This window comes from Ctenopharyngodon idella, chromosome 24 (assembly GCF_019924925.1).
Source record: "Ctenopharyngodon idella isolate HZGC_01 chromosome 24, HZGC01, whole genome shotgun sequence".
In the NCBI taxonomy this organism is placed as follows: domain Eukaryota; kingdom Metazoa; phylum Chordata; class Actinopteri; order Cypriniformes; family Xenocyprididae; genus Ctenopharyngodon; species Ctenopharyngodon idella.
The window spans coordinates 16,997,078-17,014,592 of record NC_067243.1 but is presented as its reverse complement, the minus strand read 5'-3'; the positions used below and the strand labels follow the sequence as shown (position 1 = coordinate 17,014,592).

Below are 17,515 nucleotides of genomic sequence, written 5' to 3'. Positions count from 1 at the left end.
TCCTAGCCCTAGTAGACATGGTCAAGACGATCTGCTGAAGCAAACTGAGTATTAGAATGGAGAAGAAACGCAATTTAAGTGACTTTGAACACGGCATGGCTGTTGGTGCCAAACGGGCTGGTTTAAGTAAGAAACTGCTGCTGATCTACTGGGATTTTCACACACAACCATCTCTAGATTTAACAGAGAATGGTTTGAAAAAGAGAAAATATCCAATGATTGGCAGTTCTGTGCCTTGTTGATGCCAGAGGTCAGAGGAGAATGGCCAGACTGGTTTGAGCTGATAGAAAGGCAACAGTGACTCAAATAACCACTTGTTACAACCAAGATCTGCAGAAGAGCATCTCTGAATGCATCAAACCTTGCAGCAGATGGGCTACAGCAGCAGAAGATCACACCAAATGCCACTCCTGTCAGCTAAGAACAGGAAACTGAGGCTACAATTCATATTGGCTCATCAAAATTCGGACAATAGAAGATTGGAAAAACGCTGCCTAGTCTGAAAAGTTTCGATTTCTGCTTCGACATTCAGATGGTAGGGGCAGAATCTGGTGTAAACAACATGAAAGCATGGATTCATCCTGCCTTGTATCAACGGTTCAGGCTGCTGGTGGTGGTTTAATGATGTAGGGGATGTTTTCTTGCCACACTTTGGGCATCTTTTAAACACCACGGCCTACCTGAGTATTGTTGTTGACCATGTCCACCCCTTTATGATCACAGTGGACCCATCTTCTGATGGCTACTTCTAGCAGATAATTCGCCATGTCACAAAGCTCAAATCATCTCAATCTGGTTTCTTGAACATGACAGTGAGTTCAATATACTCAAATGGCCTCCACATTCACCAGTTCTCAATCCAATAGAGCAGCTTTGGGATGTAGTGGAACGGGAGATTCGCATCATGGATGTGCAGCTGACAAATCTGCAGCAACTGCATGTCATTATGGACCAAAATCTCTGAGGAATGTTTCCAGCACCTTGTTGAATCTATGCTATGAAGAATTAAAGGGTTAGTTCACCCAAAAATGAAATTTCTGTCATTTATTACTCACCCTCATGGCGTTCCACACCCGTAAGACCTTCGTTCATCTTCAGAACACAAATTAAGATATTTTTTAAGTGAATCAGATAGTGAATCTTAATTTGAGACTGAGACTGTGGATCAGACTTGAGTTATTTTTTTCTCATTATTTCAATCTTTTATTTTTATTTTATTTACCATTTATTTTGAATTGAAATTAAATGTATTTTAATAATTATAATTATAAAATTATAATGATATATTAAATAATTAATTTTTTTTTAAAAAAACATTAATTGTTGCTCTTTTTTGCAGGTTTGTGATTTTCACTCTTGGAGCCACAGACTCGAGACTGCTGTCCCTGTCAAATTTAAGGCAAGGTGGGTTAAATGAGGAGAAGCTCTGAGCGAGCTCAAGCCCACACAGCCGAAATCGAGGTATTTTTAGATTTAGCGGAGGGTGCAAACGTCCAGCTTCATTGTCAGATCAAAGCCGCCACTTGTGTCACTCTTTGCAGAACACTGATTTATTTTAAGGGAAGCATGATGACAAATGTTATATTTATGCCCTTGATCTAAATATTTACCTATTTTCAGTTCCCCCACACACAACTCGTCACCGCCCCCTCATTCACGATCCTCCAATTTTAGTAGCAGGAGTCCGACGACTCTCCGGAACATCCCGTGTGTCGCGAAGGTAGGATCATCATCAGCCCTGCACATCGCAGTACATCGCATTGTTTATGAATAGGAACTTCAATTAATTCTTGTAGCTAACATGGCGATGAAATAGTCAGGATTCTGCCGTTTTCATGTGTTTATTAAAGTAGAAACAATCTCGAGGTGCGTATTATAAGTTCGTGTCTGTTGAGAAAACACTGCATAGAGCTTGATGCGCTAGTTGAGCACCACGGACAGCGACGCTCGCGTCGCAAAACCATCAACTTCACGTGACTTTATCCATCTGATTTTGCTAATTAAACTAATAATAAAAAAAAAGATCATTACCCAAAAGTGAAGAACTATTTTAAAACTGCGATTTTCAACGCAGTTTTAAGTGAACTGCCACTAGTTTTATCAGCTCTCGAATGGAGTTTGGCGACACCATGCGGCAAGATGGGTCCCCCCACCCCCTGTGTTTCTACAGCACTGGTCAAATTACTTTGTGTTCTGCACGTTCACTTTTAGTGGTGTGCTTTGCAATTCGACAGGTTTAGGAGACATAGTCTTTCTGTCAGTGTTGCACTGTCGTTTATAACACTGCATTGACTTAAAGCTGAAATATTAGACACATCTCTTCGTGTGAACGAGGCAACCCCAGCAACACCAACTTTTTTAGTGATCTCCTTAAACAGTGTACACAGAACGTGAGATAAAAAATAATAAAGATCATATATAGGCTAGTGGTGCGTGTCTGCCACTGAATCCATTGGCAAGTGAGTTGTTCACGATGCCAGGCGACCGCAAGGAGTGGTTTTGCTCTCGGAAACCGGGGCTGTGGTCACTTGCAACGCGGACACTTTCCGTCTTTCACCTATTAAGCCCGTTTTCGCTTGCTTCGAGCCATTTTCATTAGCGTTAGGCTGTCTGCGAGCACAACAGGGACGGTTGTAATCAGCAGCCATAGACTGTGAAGTGGGAGAACCTAAACGTGACGTCAATGCCTAGTAACTGACGCAGCCCTCAAAAAAAGAGAGAGATTCTGCAAGCTTTAATTATTATCGTTTGTGTACTGCTCTCAAGACAAAACATATTCCGCTCGCAGTGCAACTGATTATGGTTGTTTGTGCGCGCGAGTCCGTGTATGTGTCTCTGTGTGAGTGAGTGCGCGCGTGCGTGCGTGTGTTTTCTTCTTTATGAGCAGCGAATCCGTCCCGAGTTTCCAAGCGAAAGTTGCATGGAGACACACCGCGTAAGACGCGTATAATAAAGAGGATGGTGAGCGACATAAAGGAACGAGGAGAGCGGGAACAACTTGTGCTAAGAAAGAGACGTTAGAAATATTTAGCCCATAAGAGAGAAGGGCATTGAAGCAGTTCGTTTGAAAAAAAAAAAAAAAAAATCACTGCAGCGATGCATCGGAGGCGAGTCGGAGCCCTCGCATGTTGGAGTTGGAGAGCCAAAATTAATGTACATTATATGCACTCCACGTAACGCTCCTGAGCGATGTCTTTGTGAGTGTTTTTTTTTCTTACTGGGCGCTAAAAATAGCATCAGTGTTTGATCGTGGTCCAGAAATAGGAAGAGGGTATCACTTGTATAAAAAGGACTGCGATTCTGAGAAACTTGGACGTGTTGCTGAGGATAGATATGTATCAAGGGCAGTATTTGATTTTCATTTTGCTTGTTTTTGTGTGACATGGTCACGTATGATGGTTTAAACTCATGTCTGTGTTTTCCCCGCTTTCAGCAAGGGCTTGCTGCACTGGTAAGTACGTTTTCACGGCGATTTTTGGTTCGATTATATGGTTTTTTTTTTTTTTTTTTTTTTTTTGTTGCACGATTTGTTGCATGCATTGAGTAACGTGCCATTCCCTCCATCGAACAGAGTGCAACCATTTGCTTCATGTATACACTGTGTGCACTTCTCAAACAGGTGCCTTGTTGTTTTCATCCACTTGTTTAAAATGCAATAAACCCACTCTCTCCTCAGAGCAGGAACCTCGCGAATGGTAAATAAGTGAAGCAAAAAGCAAACTCCTTTGTCTGACGGCGCTGTTGAGTCAATTTTTGCCTCTTCGCTACAGCTGAAAGTGTGAATGGAAACCGACAACACTAGAAGAGTGAGGGGACATATCTCTCAAAATATGTGAAGAGGAAAATAGGCTAATAAATATAGGTGGAAGACGCCGCGCCAAAAGGAAAAACACCAGCAACAGCCGACGAGGGAAACCCTGGTGTGGCGTCAAGGGGTTCCTTGCATCCAAAATCGCCCTTAAATGGTCAGCCCTGTTTTGGCCACCACCCGTGAAAGGGATGCCACTACGCACACGTTCTCAAAATGCAGCTTAAGTTTTAGGACTTTTTTGTGTGTGTGCGACGTTCCCGCGTGCGTTGTTTGAACACTTCCATCAGATGTGCTCGCGACTGTGTAGCTATAGGCGGATTCACATGGATTACTCTTCCGCCCACGTCATTTTCATTATACAGTACTGCAATCGACTGTTTTCTATTGCTGTGGACTATACTACTGATCTTGTGCCAAAACTAACGCGTTCGCCACCATTTGTGCAGTTGCGCAAAACAATGACCGCTAGTGTTGTTTTAATCAAAGCACCTCTTAATAACTTCAACCCTGCAGCGTGCACAAGTGCAATGTTGTTTCATTAGCGAAGGTTTAAACTGTAATTTATATGTTCAGGGGCTATATTCAAAAGCGAAATTTACATTAGAGTTTGCTTAAAATCGTGTAGTGAGTCCAGGAATGACCGCGGATCTTTGCAGAAAAAAACTCATTACCTTGACCTTTTCAAAGACACTGTGGCTCTCTACACCTATCCCAGACATAGCAAGATCTTCTTAAGTCAATGCTGGCGTTGTAATTTTAGTGGAAACACGGATTTATCCGAGTCGTGACTGCTATAGTGAGTAATATGTGCGCGTTGGCTGCGTCAGGAGATGCAGTCGCTGTGCGGTGCAGACAGAAGGGGGAGAATCGTGACTGACTGGAGACGTCCGCAAATGATGCGACCACCAAATAAAATCCTCATAATGGTGGCATCTGGGCTTCTTTTTTTATATATATATATACACCTGTTACATCTCAAGCCATGTCTCTTTTGCCTAGCCACCTCAACCTCCCCTTGCACCACGAAGGCGCAAGAAGAATATCAGTGATTAAGAAGAAGGGAGGGGGGGAGTCTTGGTTCGGGATGAATTTAGACTGGGGAGGGGAGGGATTGTGTGTGTGTGTGTGTGTGTGTGTGTGTGTCGGGGGGGGGGGGGGGTCCAGATATAGATCGTGACCCTCCCACTTCGTATAGTTTCTTGCATAGTTCCAAGAAGAGACACTCTTGTGAATTTTGACAAATGATCGCGTGGAAGCAAGAACTTCACGGGTAAGTGAAATGAAGTCACATTCCACAGCTGGATTGAGTGTATGGCCAAAATATGTGCCAGAGGGATCACTGTCTGAGAGAACCCCCTTGTGTGGTGTTGTCGTGCCATTATTACTAATATTTTTCACTTAAGTTGTGAGGAATTGACGGCTGTTGATGCATTTGCAAAATGTTGTTGTTGTTGTTGTAAAGTTGGATGTTGAACATTTATGTAAAGTTCTTGTGGTGCCAATAGCTTACCATTGTTTTGTTTGTTGTGTCTGCAGGCGATGTCAGATGTGATGCAACTCTAATGTATAGAATTTGTTATGTTCTGTTGATAGTTTAGAGACCCCCGTGTCCTCACTGAGTGGTATCAGCCAGTGAACTCTCTGTGGTCATGAAATGAAATTGCCTCAGAAGCCTGTCGTGTTGTTGTCGTCGTGCTGGCGATGTGTTTTGATTTACATGCACGTTAAAAACCGACACCTCCAAATTGTTAGTCGTTTTGAAAACGACCCTAATGTGTATATCTCTGTTTTGAATGAATACACGACGATGTACTTCTTGCAGACATGAATGCGCGCCACGCCGACATTGGTGTGTGTGAGAGACATTTTGAAACGTGACACGGCGAACGAAAAAAGAAAATGTTTTTTTTTTTTTTTTTTTTTTTAAAAACCAAACAAACATTAAATGTTATTGTCTTACACGGAATATTTCTGGTCACTTGCGCCAACGAGGATACAATTTGGTCCCCCCTTTCTTTCTTTCTTTCTCTCTCTTTTTTTTTTCAAAAAGGGGGGTCCCTATATAAGCAAGAAACCGATTGGTGGATGACGATTTTTTGTTTGCGCCAATAAGATCTCTCGCTGCTCTCTATTTATTGCAAGCAGATTACAGACTGCTCTCTCCTCACCAAGAGCGCTTCATCTGCTCGGTTCTCCACTAAACGGCACCACGAACCAGAGGATATATTTCACAGTAGCAACAAAACGGCGAGGCAAAAAGAAATGAGCTCAATGGTCGCTGTATCATATGTGTGTCTTTGTTTAAATGTAATTATCGCAGCGCACGTCGGTATAGGCACGAGCGACGAGAAAAGACAGCGAAAATAAACTACTGGGAAGGAGTGAATTCAGCACCGCGGACAGCGCTCGCGCACAGAATACAGGCATTTGGATGGTGGCTGCTCTCAAAGCTTCCCATGCTCGTAGAATGTGAATGAGTTGGATACAGTTCAGCCACGGAAAAAAAGGGCTTCGCTGTCTCGCTTTCCCGATGTCTGGACACAATAGGATTGGGAAACCAGAGCCATGCACAAGCCACCTGGATGTCACTGTTTGATGTCAAGACTGCGATTTGTCTTTCGCGAATCTTTTTGCGGTCTGGGCTTGCTGTTCATAAGTATCTAGCTGGGAAGCCCTTACCCCAAAAAGCATTTGCGGAAGGCGCATTCACCGATTGATGCTCCATACGCTGCGTGGATTAAATGCTTGCATTATTATTATTAATATTTATTATTATTATTATTATTATTATTGTATTTATTTTCTACAAATACTTTGTTAATTTTTTTTTCTCAAAAAAAAAAAAAAAAAAAAATGTCATCACTGTATTGCGGCTCAAATGTAAAGCCGAACTTCTCTCCCACTTACGTCCCCAAAGTCTAAGATCCCTCCCTGTCGAGAGTTATCTGGCGTCTCCATTGCCAGAATATTTGCTCTCGTTAATACGATTACAAAAAGTCACCCAAACAAAACCACAGTTCCACCAACGAGCCTCTCAGTTTGCACGTGGGAAAACACAGTGGTCCATTCGGGGAGGAGAGAGAGGGGCATCTCGTTAGTGTGCTATTCACTTAGAAGCCAAACAATGTTGAAATGACCCCACCCTATTCGCAATAACATGCAAGCTGTATAACCCTGCCGGACGCAGTTATAGTTCTACACAGGTTTAAAATTAAAATATCAGCCCATGACAGAGTGCCATGGTGTGTGTGTGTGTGTGTGTGTGTGCGCGAGAGAGTGTGTGTGTAAGAGAACACGTCACCGTAGGTGCCCAAAGACAACAAGGTTTCACCCAACCTCCTTGCTTTCTTTTCTTTTATTTCTTCTCTCTATCTCTCCCCTTTTTTACATACACACACACACACACACTCGTTCTCTCTCACACACTCCCTCACACACACACACACACACACACAGTATTTTGGAAATATGACACCTCGATGAAATATGACACACCTACGCACACGATATAACATGTAGACACATTGGGTGATAAAGTTTTTATGCCATGCAGACACAGTCCATTGAGAAATTCTCAACAGCTGAGAAGTGACGCGATCCGTGTCACTACAATCTTGAAGTCAGGTCCCCCAAGTACCTCATAAGTCATTTCCCGTTTTCGGTGACACTCACCTGTCCTATATGCGAGAGGAAGTGCAAATACAAATGCCCCCATTATATGCTACAGTATTTGGAAAGGGCTCCAAAGTCCCTTAGTGACGACAACCCCAAATTCCTTCAGGTCAGACTAACATTAATTCTGTCTCAACTGTGTGTGTTCCCTCACACATTATTGCTTTATAAAAGATACACTGCCTTCGATTATAAGGGTATAAATAGAGCAATTAAAAGTAAAACATGACGTGGAGACGAGGTCCTCCTGAAATTGGTTAAGAAATATTAGAAAACTTTATGGAGTTTAACCTCGTAGCCTAATTATTGTCATACTTCAAGAGCACTGTGGTCAAAGTTATTTAAAAACCCTCTTTGCTGATAGATAAACAATCATGTAAGTGTTCGTTTTGAGTTTTAACACTTTTATTCAGGTGATTTATTTGCGAAGGAGGCAAGGTGAGCAGCGGAGACAGAAGTTGGATTTACAGGTTTTCTGATGGAAAGAAAAGAGGATTTTTGGCGGCCTTATCATTTTAAATCATTATAACTTGTGTGACTGCAGGAATTCATATTAAATAGGGTTAGAAACAGCGTCAGGGGGGAAGCTCCTGTACGCCGAGCATGTGCAGCTTAAGAATGTTTTCTTTTTATGTTAAAAAGCATCTTTTTTTATATCCGTTTAACTTGTACCAATAATTTCTGTAATCTCTACTCGATTTCACGAGTTTTCTGCATGAGTAACTGAATTCCAAGTGGTCAAAAAGTGCAGTGAACTTTCCTTAACTAATAAATTATGCCATCAGTTATTCTTAAGCTTTAAAGTTTACTGGTTTTATTGTTTTCACAGTGTTTATTGGCCTGTGTGACTTTTTGTACCGTCTAATTCATTTAACGAAACTTTTCGTGACGCACTTAAGTTAAGTGAGTGAATCTTATTCTCTCGCGCTCTCTCTGCGTATTTAAACTTATTTGAAAAGTGCACAAAACGTGTTTTGTGTTGATTGAATGGCACGATGTAGCTGCGAATGGCTTTCCCATGCTTTATTTTTCGCCCCATTATCTACTATGTCAACTCTTTTCAACTCACTAAACATGTGTTGTATGTTTTTTAGAAGCCGTTAAACTGCAAAAACTGAGGATTCAAACGTCCCCACTGGTATTAACTTTGTGTTCTTGTGTTTGTGCAGAGGGCAGGACAAACCTTGAGGGATCCATCATGTCAAGTACAGAAAGTGAAATGAACGGCGCGAGCCACCGAAGGTTCCCAAACGGTCTTCATCGTGACGTCACCGTCTTCGTAAGTTCATCCGCCTCTGTCCTTTGCGAGATTTGGCCTCTGTTTTTGTCATTGTTTGTCAGTAACCGTTTGAAACTGCAGCAGGGATAGGGTTTCTCAATATTACAAGGTTTCAACTGTTGAAGGTTTTTCTGTGTTATTATTATGCCTGTGAAACTGTCGGATTCAACGGTTTCAGGCCTGTGTAACGTCTTAAGTGCTCCGGTTGTAGTTTAAATGAAACGGCCTGAAAGTCACTAAGGTGGGTGTGGCGCCCTGTTTACTGTGTATTAGGACAATTGATTGGACATTTTCAAGTCTTTCTTTTAGTTTAACATGTGAAAATTGTATAAGTTTTGATAGAAAAGCATATTAAGACTTTGGTATTTGGTATATGGAAAATATGTTTTTTTCTATAGTGAATTAAATCACTACTCTGTAGTATATTTATGTTAAATACACATTAAATATTTATTTCTGTAACAATTAGGTTAAATACAAAGGCATTTTCACAAGTTTAAATATAATTGATATGTGCAGAGGCACATGGTCAAGAACACACACACACACACACATACACACACACACACACACACACACACAGATTTCATATCTATGCATATGTAGATAGTTTTAAAAAGAAAGAAAAGGTGGTTAAGAATTTTTTAAGTATGAAACAAGGACATGAAAATATTCTGTAATTTTTGTGTCTGCACTAAAGTAGCTTTCACTGCATGCCTTTCTTGACTTGTATTGCAAGCCTTAGGTGAAATGAACACTGAAGTTATATGAGATATCACAATGAGCTGCAAAATATTAAAAAAATGAAGCTACTTATGTGGAAAATCTGATATTCGTCAATAGTTTTAGTTTTAGAGATGTTAGTGTGTGACTTCTGACAGTTTTTTGACAGTACTGCTCATTGCAGTTTAGTTTGCAATAATGTGCAGGATCATTTTGGTTCATTGTTTTTTAAATGTAAAAAATATTTAAGTGTATCATAAAAATATTTATCACCTACAGAGTAAGGGACGGTATTAACACAGGCTGGACGGTACGACGGACCCTAAAAGACAAAATTAGCCAAGCTTTTTTTTTTTCTGTCTTTCTTTTTTAAGGAATTAGTGCCACAATATTGTCTGATTTGGTCTTTAAACACTGTTGTTAACTTTTTAAACCTCCCAGCAGAAATTTCATGACATAACATTGAAATGCTGACAAACAATTTGAGACAAAGAGTTTTAATACAGATTAAGTTACAGATTGCTGTACTGTCAAATCATAAATACTATTTTGTACATATGAGTCATATTTTACTGACATTATAGTATAATTTTAGTGAGAATAGGGATGCGACACTGGCTACGATGGGTTATTTTCATTTAGTAATTTATTTAATTTGAAGATTTAACCCCTTTAAAAAAAAGTATTACAAATATTTTTGTCATAATATCTTATATATATATATATATATATATATATATAGTTTTTTCATACCCATAGTCAGATTTTAGATACATTCAGAAACACGTAGGTACTTTTTTTTTACTCACGGCTGTATGTGTGCTTTTCTTGTCTCTCCTTTTAAAAATTACTTAAAACATACACACATTTGTGGAAAACATTTATAGTTTTTTGATAAATAAGCTATACGTTTATTAATTGATTAACTGGGTGAGAAAAAGACGTCACCCGGTATTCTCACCCAGTCAGTTTTATCTTATTAAAGATGCACGTCTCAGGAAAAAAGTCCCTGTTGTTCAGTATTAGATTTATAGTGAGTTTAAACTTGATTTGTAATTGTTTTTACTTCTCTACTTTATCTTTAAATAGTATCGAGTTTTTAGTTTCTCTTTAACACTCACAAATTAATGTTTAACTATTAATAACCATAATCTAAATCAGGCTATAAACATTTTAAAAAGCCTGACAAACAAGCAACATGTTACTTCCATGTTGTATTATATAGAAAAACAACCTTAAACAAGCTTTTTATGTAACAAAGCACAGAGTTTTTTCATTTTACCCTCTTTTTTTCCCCCTAAGCTCATATTATTTGCCAGTCTGAGGACGTGTCGTGTCCAATACATGTTATTTTATCCTCTCAAACATTTTACCATGTTATTGTGACACTAAATAACACTTAAAGCCTTTCAAGAATTCTGTGACTTTCCTAAATTGTTTGCAAAATGACATAGATGAGATAAATCTAAAACTTTTAACTGTCATTCTAATCAGTCCACAGGAACATTAGCCTCTCGTAACAACAAATAACACTTAAAAAATGATGGCTACATGGACTAACAAGAGGAATATTTGCATATGTGGGCCCTCACACTCCCTTCTTTTCCTCTTTTCTCACATTCCCTCCATCCATACATGGATGAGTCAGGGAAGGTGTGAGGGATGAGTCAGTTCTGGCCGGAATTTTTAGGGAAGGGGAGTGTCCGCTTGTACCTAAGAGGGTGGTCCCGTCATGCGAACGTGTCACGACCTCACTGCCGCAGAAATACACACATTAATGTGCTCTCTACATAACCAGCGCAAAATGATATATATATATATAAAAATGATATGTTATTTCTCAGTTCATTTCAGCTACTATGTTTTTAAACATGGTTAGTTAATTTTGAATGTGGTCAAATTAAATCTTTTGGTAAAATACAATAATTTAAATGTAAATCTTAAGTACTTTAGCAAATAGCACTAAATGGAACTGAAAAACTTTTCATTAAAAAACTAAATTTAGCTTCTCACTATGATGAAATTCTTCTTAGTATTTCACAGCTGATCATATAGATTTATATAAAGATCATAAAAAGTATGTTGAAATTAAAAACTGTGGGAGAGTGTGTAAGAATTCATTTTATGAAATAAGATTTTAATTTGTACAATGAATAGAGAAGAAATTATAACTTTACAATGTTAGAACACATCCATTTATTCACAGAACAATCTAAAAAAAAAAACAATAAAATATAATACAATAAAATCAACTAAAACAATACAAAAAAATATAAATTATCAAGTATTAAATAGCATTGCTATTTTTTTATTAACAATTTTAGCACAAATAAAGAATGCAGATGCTGTGTGGGTGTGTTTGTCTGCATGTTTTGTGGTAATTGTTTGTATTTTATTTGTAGAAAATCTGCCGATGACCAGACATCTGTGCAAAAGCGAGCTGTGAAGCTGAACTGACTGCGTTCCTCATGGAAGGAGAGGGACGAGCTGACAGGAATGGAAATTGACGGAGGAAAAGGAGGGAGTTGACCAATAACCAGGTATCAACCGACACCTGTTTAGCCCCAAACACACCTACAGGGAAGCATGGGAGTGTCCCACACTTGAAATAGTTGTAATGCAAAATGCTGTACCATGACATCCATTCACACCTTGACGGGTGAAACTCAGTGACCCGCAAATCTTGACTGATCAAACGTGTCATTCAAGAAATACATTTGCAAATGTGAATCAATTACAGTGAATGTTTAAAAATAGGAACTCTTAAGCACTGTAATTAGCAAGAATGATAAGAAAAAGAGCAGAATTCAGTTTGTAATGTCATAAAATCACTTTTAGAAATGTAAATAACTCTGAGTGAGCAAAACCTTGAATGCTCACATTCGGTTGTGTTTGCGTAATCTGCGCCGACTGGAATATCTTCCAAAAGAGGAATGATCCCTATTACATATGTTTTAAAGAGGTCTAATCCTGTATATAATGTTAAAAAAGTAATATAGATGTAACAGGTCCGGTCTGATAATGACGTGAGAAAAGTACTGGCTCTAACGGCACATAAAAAGATGACGACGTACAGAGGGAGACACTTGTTATATTATTGCAGTCTTGCTGACTAAAATTAATACTGTTTATATAAATAAAGTTACAGCTAGTCTTTTTTAAAGAACATTTAAAAAGTATTGATCAGTGACATTGAACAAATTAGTTAAAATTAACACAATATTTTTGTTAATATATTGTTTTTCTGTATATAAGTTTTGGTATTATAGATATTTTTTAAAGATAAATCAAATAACTTACATTAAAAGATGGATTTTATCTGGTATTAAACTGTTTATCTTTAGTAGTGCAAAAACTTCTATTAAAAATAAGACAAATAACGTAGTTAAAACTAGTTTTATATTAATAATATGGAAAGTTGTAGAAACCAGTGAACTAATCTGCACTGTCACTCAGTTTCACCTGCACAGTTTAAGACGTCACACAAGTTTTTAGAGGGTAGCAATAGTCTTGTTCCCTGTTTTTGGTCATTTTGTGTGTGTTTTTTGTTTGTATAAAATGTAGAGCCAGCAAGACTGAGCAGACTGACGTATAACAACATTAGATGTAGAAGCACGTAACCTCAGATAGTGGTAAACTAATTGATACTCTAGAATATTTATATTTACAAGTATATATATATATATATATATATATATATATATATATACTGTTTGAATGATGCTGTACAGCTAACTGTCATCATTCTGTGTTTGATTTCATATTGATAACTTAACATACTCTACTATATATTGTACATAGTCAGTCCTTAACTAGTCTGTATGTATTCAGCATGGGGGTCTCAGGAAACACATTTGACCATAGTTGACATGGTTTTTATGACTGTCATGAGCAAATTTTCATTGTCCAGGCCAAATCTGTGTGTGTGTATCCAGTGCCATATATAACTGTGAGATGTGTTGCTTGTGTCATATGTTTGCATACCCACACAAAATGCTCTGGGAATGTGTGTGCAAGTGTTAGTGTGTGTCAGAATTACTTCTAATAGCATTTTATTGTGGATGTGTGTGTGTGAAATGACTTGTAGAGGCAGATGTGTATGTTTTGTCAGTGTATCAGCAAGAATGCATGAGGAATATGTGTATGTGTTAGTTTAAGGTGTTGGTGTGTGTAAAACATTGTGTGTATAAAAGTAGGTTATGGTGTGTGTGTGAAATGTTCAAGTATACTATTGTAAAGTAGTGCATTGTAAGTCAATGCACATTTATTTATATATATATTGTGTAAATGTTTGAGAATACGACAGATGAAGCGAGTGTGTGTGAGTCTGTGTGCACATTAATATGAATGTACAGGAATGTGTATGTGTTAGTGTATGTCACAAAGCTTTGTGTTATTATTTTAAGGTGTGTGTTTGCAAAACCTTGTACATGTGCAGATATTTATGAATAGGTGTGTGTATGTGTGTGTGTGTTTGAAAATAAATATAAAGCATGTTCATTTTTGCCGTTATTACTACAGACTGCATGTGTGTGACATTTTCATACGAACAAAAAACCTATATGTGTATATCAGAAGGCCTCTACGTGTGCGAAATGTTTTGTGTGAATATGAACATACATATCAGTGAGTGTGTGTTTTTATCAGTTGTACTGATAATATGAGTGTGTGTGTATATATTTACGTACTAAAAGAGCGCACATGGATGTGTGTGTTCATGTTGTAAGGCTTTATGTGATTGTTTAGAGGCCCTAAAACCGCTTGTGCGTGAACGCATGCATATATGAGTGTTTAAGTGCGAGTGTGTGTGTGAATACGCACAGAATACTTGCGTACGATTGTCTGCGCACATGTAAATGGCTGTGTGTGTGTGTGTGTGTGTGTGTTAGTGAGCACATGGCCGAGAGGTTGTCAAACATATGCGTGAGCTTTAAGAAAGAGACGGCAGGGCAGACGAGCCAAAGACATGCAGTTATAGAGTACAAAGCATCAGAATGCATTGTTTAAAATAATTCAGTTACATTTTGATTTATTATATACAGTTTTGTTAATGCGCATCTTATATTTAAGGGTTTGTTGTGTTTACTAAGCAAAGCAACGTATAGTCAATTTGCTAAATTTGAGCTTTTTCTATTATATAAAATGACCCTGAATAATTTTAAACTCTATAGTTTTAATCTAAAATATAGATATGCTGAAACTTTAATAGTTTACAGCAGTTTTTCCTTTAAAATATTAATTGTAGATGTTTAAGAACGCAGGACCAACGTGGAATACAGGATGTATTAATACCGGGTATCTGTACAGATGTGGTTAATATGAAAAGGTAGTTTTGAAATCTAATAAAATGATGAACAAGGATGGAAGTGGACATGATACGTGTGGATGTGCATGGAAAAAAATATGACGTTTGACTGCATGTGTGTGTGTGTGTGTGTTTGCACAGCATATGTGATGCTTCTCAGACTATTTGTGTGAAAATAAATATATATATTGTTAATAAAGAACACACCCTAAGCAAATATTTATATTACTTATGTTTGAATGTTTGAAATCATAAACCTTTATCTGTTTTTGCATCCTTTGTCTTTCAAAACCCGTCTAGCGTAGAAAAGGCCTCAGACGTGAGAAAACCATGATGAGGTCCTACGGTTAATCATCTGATCCAGGACATTCACATGTGAGAGGGAAAAATAAAAAGGTATGTGGCATTTTATCAGTGTCTGTATTTTTTTTAACCAGCGTCACAGTATATGAATGTGCCTCTCAGTAAATGTTATAGAGGAGATTTCCTTACTATAAACTGATATTTTCTGAATGAGCAAAAACCTGAAATATATGTTTTAAAACTATATTTTAGTGCATTTTAATGCCATTTTTTTTAGATTATACATAAATGATGCATGATTCAAAAGATTTGATCTTTTAAAAAATACTAAAAAAGTATTTTATTTCCCCCCCCATAGGACATGAAAATCTGGGAAAACTTTACCTTGTATCCTGCCCACAAGATCAACGTCTGTTACACTGCTTTACACCTGTTAATGGATATTCAGCAAGTTAATTACTTTGTAGGAACACGATAACACCGTCAGGTATTTGCAATATTTGTCTGTAAACTATCTGGGTTTTAATAAATGAGCTGGACTTTGTTTACGTTGTCAGACATCTGTAACGTGTGAGCTGCTAGACGTAAGGGAATATGAAAATGATAACGTAGAAAGTGTTTGAGCTAATAAAAAAAGTATACTTGCACATAAATTAATATATATATAGATACATTTGTTGTAACTCTTCACTCTTCAACTGTGTGACGCACGAGAGCGCTTGTGTTGTTTTAATTCGCAAAGACATGGAGGGAAACGTAGTCAGATTTAATCTTATTTGTTCTAATTAAATAATAGTCTATATGTAGCTTGAAATGGATTTGTTGGGACTGTGATAATAAGAACGTGAGCGCAGGAAACTTCCGCGTCAAGAGTGTGGAAATTACAGCCGCAGCACACGGTTGTCGTTTTTTTAAGCTTGTGGTGCTTTATAATTTCGAGGGTTGTATATTTCTGGGATCCTATAGTTTGTTAAAATTGTTGTATGAAGCTGCAGACGGTTAAACGGAGAGTTTGTTGATCTGTCAGGCGTTCGCTGTCCACTGCACGTGGTGCTGAAACGCGCTGCTGCTGCTGAGGTATCACTCGCCCAAGTGAGCTTATAACTAAAGATTACGCTGTTTTTATACGTTCTTTCCATATAGGAGTTTATTATATCGTGTATATATGTTATAATGTTTAATAGCTCGTGTTTAGGCACCATTTTGAGCACAATTAATGTGAAATATGGCTTGTTTGAATTGTCAAAGGGTCAAAGGGCCTGGGTAGTGCAGAAAAAGGGAGAAGCAAATATGTTTAAATTAAAAAATAAATATTATAGGCGTCGAGTTAAGCTTAAGATGTCTGTGGTAGATTTGTGAGTGTCGAGGAGGGAAAGCAGGGATATATAATGTGCTACGTGAGAGACTGAGAGGATACGTGTGTGTGTGTGTGTGTGTGTGTCTGAGGTAATGTCGAAAATTGTATGTTTTAAGGTTTAATAAGCAGATTATAATGAAGTAAAATATCTAGATTTTGCATCAGTTATCAAAGTATTATATTATGTACATTATAGCATAATAAAGACAAAAAATAACAGTGATAGTGCACTATGTATCGGATTATTTGTGCTTTACGTGTCTTATGTTTTTTTATTGCTTTATAATTGTGCTATTTTTCTGCTTTTCTGTTTTTGTATACCATGCAGCCCTACATGTGCTTAACACTTTGAGTTGAATTGTGTAAAATGAGTTGCATGTGGTTGCTGCAGTGTGGACGACGTAAGGACTTCTGCACTTCTGTGTATTTGAATATAATTTCTATATAGTGCACTGAGAAAAAATATGCTGAACTAACTAGCCTATTTGACTAATTGTTTAGCTCTTTTATCACATGAAATAAGCTGTACGTACGGTGTAAGTAATATATGGTGTGATTAAAATGTGTGTATATTGCTGGAAGTTTGTTGTTGACGTGACAGTTGTGATGAATCACGCATTTTGTAATCAAACTGTATTTTCTGTCCTTTGTCAGTGTAAATAAAATGTTTGGCGTTATTTCAGAGTCTGTTTGCTTATTTTTCTACTTTTAAGTGTGGAAAGTTAAAACTGCTTTGTGACATATTGAAAACTTTCGTGTGTGATTATAACCTTTCATATATATATATATATATATATGTATAAGACATAGTAGCGTGAGGGCAATGCATAGAGAGGGGTATCCACAGCCAGAGCATCTTACAATTCAAAATACTGACATTAAAATGTTTTTCCTGACCACACCGATGCTTTTTTATACTAAACACTATGTGGTTTACATGTTTCCTTCGTTACTTGAATTGTACACGTATCGGTGGGCTTATATTTTAGGTTAAGTTTCGGGTCGTGAGTGAAGCGAATGGCGACAGCGGGCATGGATGTGTTGTAGTGATCCAGTCTGTGTGGT

The 17,515-nt window shown here is 37.8% G+C and overlaps 1 long non-coding RNA gene across 5 annotated transcripts; it reads left to right on the top strand.

Moving 5' to 3' along the window:
- The first annotated feature begins 1,705 nt into the window (after positions 1–1,705).
- Positions 1,706–17,127, top strand: LOC127507648 (uncharacterized). Of its 5 annotated transcripts, none has more exons than XR_007928404.1 (6): positions 1,706–1,720; positions 3,434–3,451; positions 8,653–8,762; positions 11,888–12,025; positions 15,091–15,186; positions 15,452–17,127. It is a non-coding gene; the product is annotated as an uncharacterized LOC127507648 (long non-coding RNA). The 5 variants fall into 5 exon arrangements; XR_007928402.1 differs by lacking the exon at positions 1,706–1,720 and having other exon boundaries at positions 2,517–3,451; positions 15,452–15,580; positions 16,779–17,127; XR_007928401.1 differs by lacking the exon at positions 1,706–1,720 and adding an exon at positions 2,522–3,197.
- The last annotated feature ends 388 nt before the right edge of the window (positions 17,128–17,515 follow it).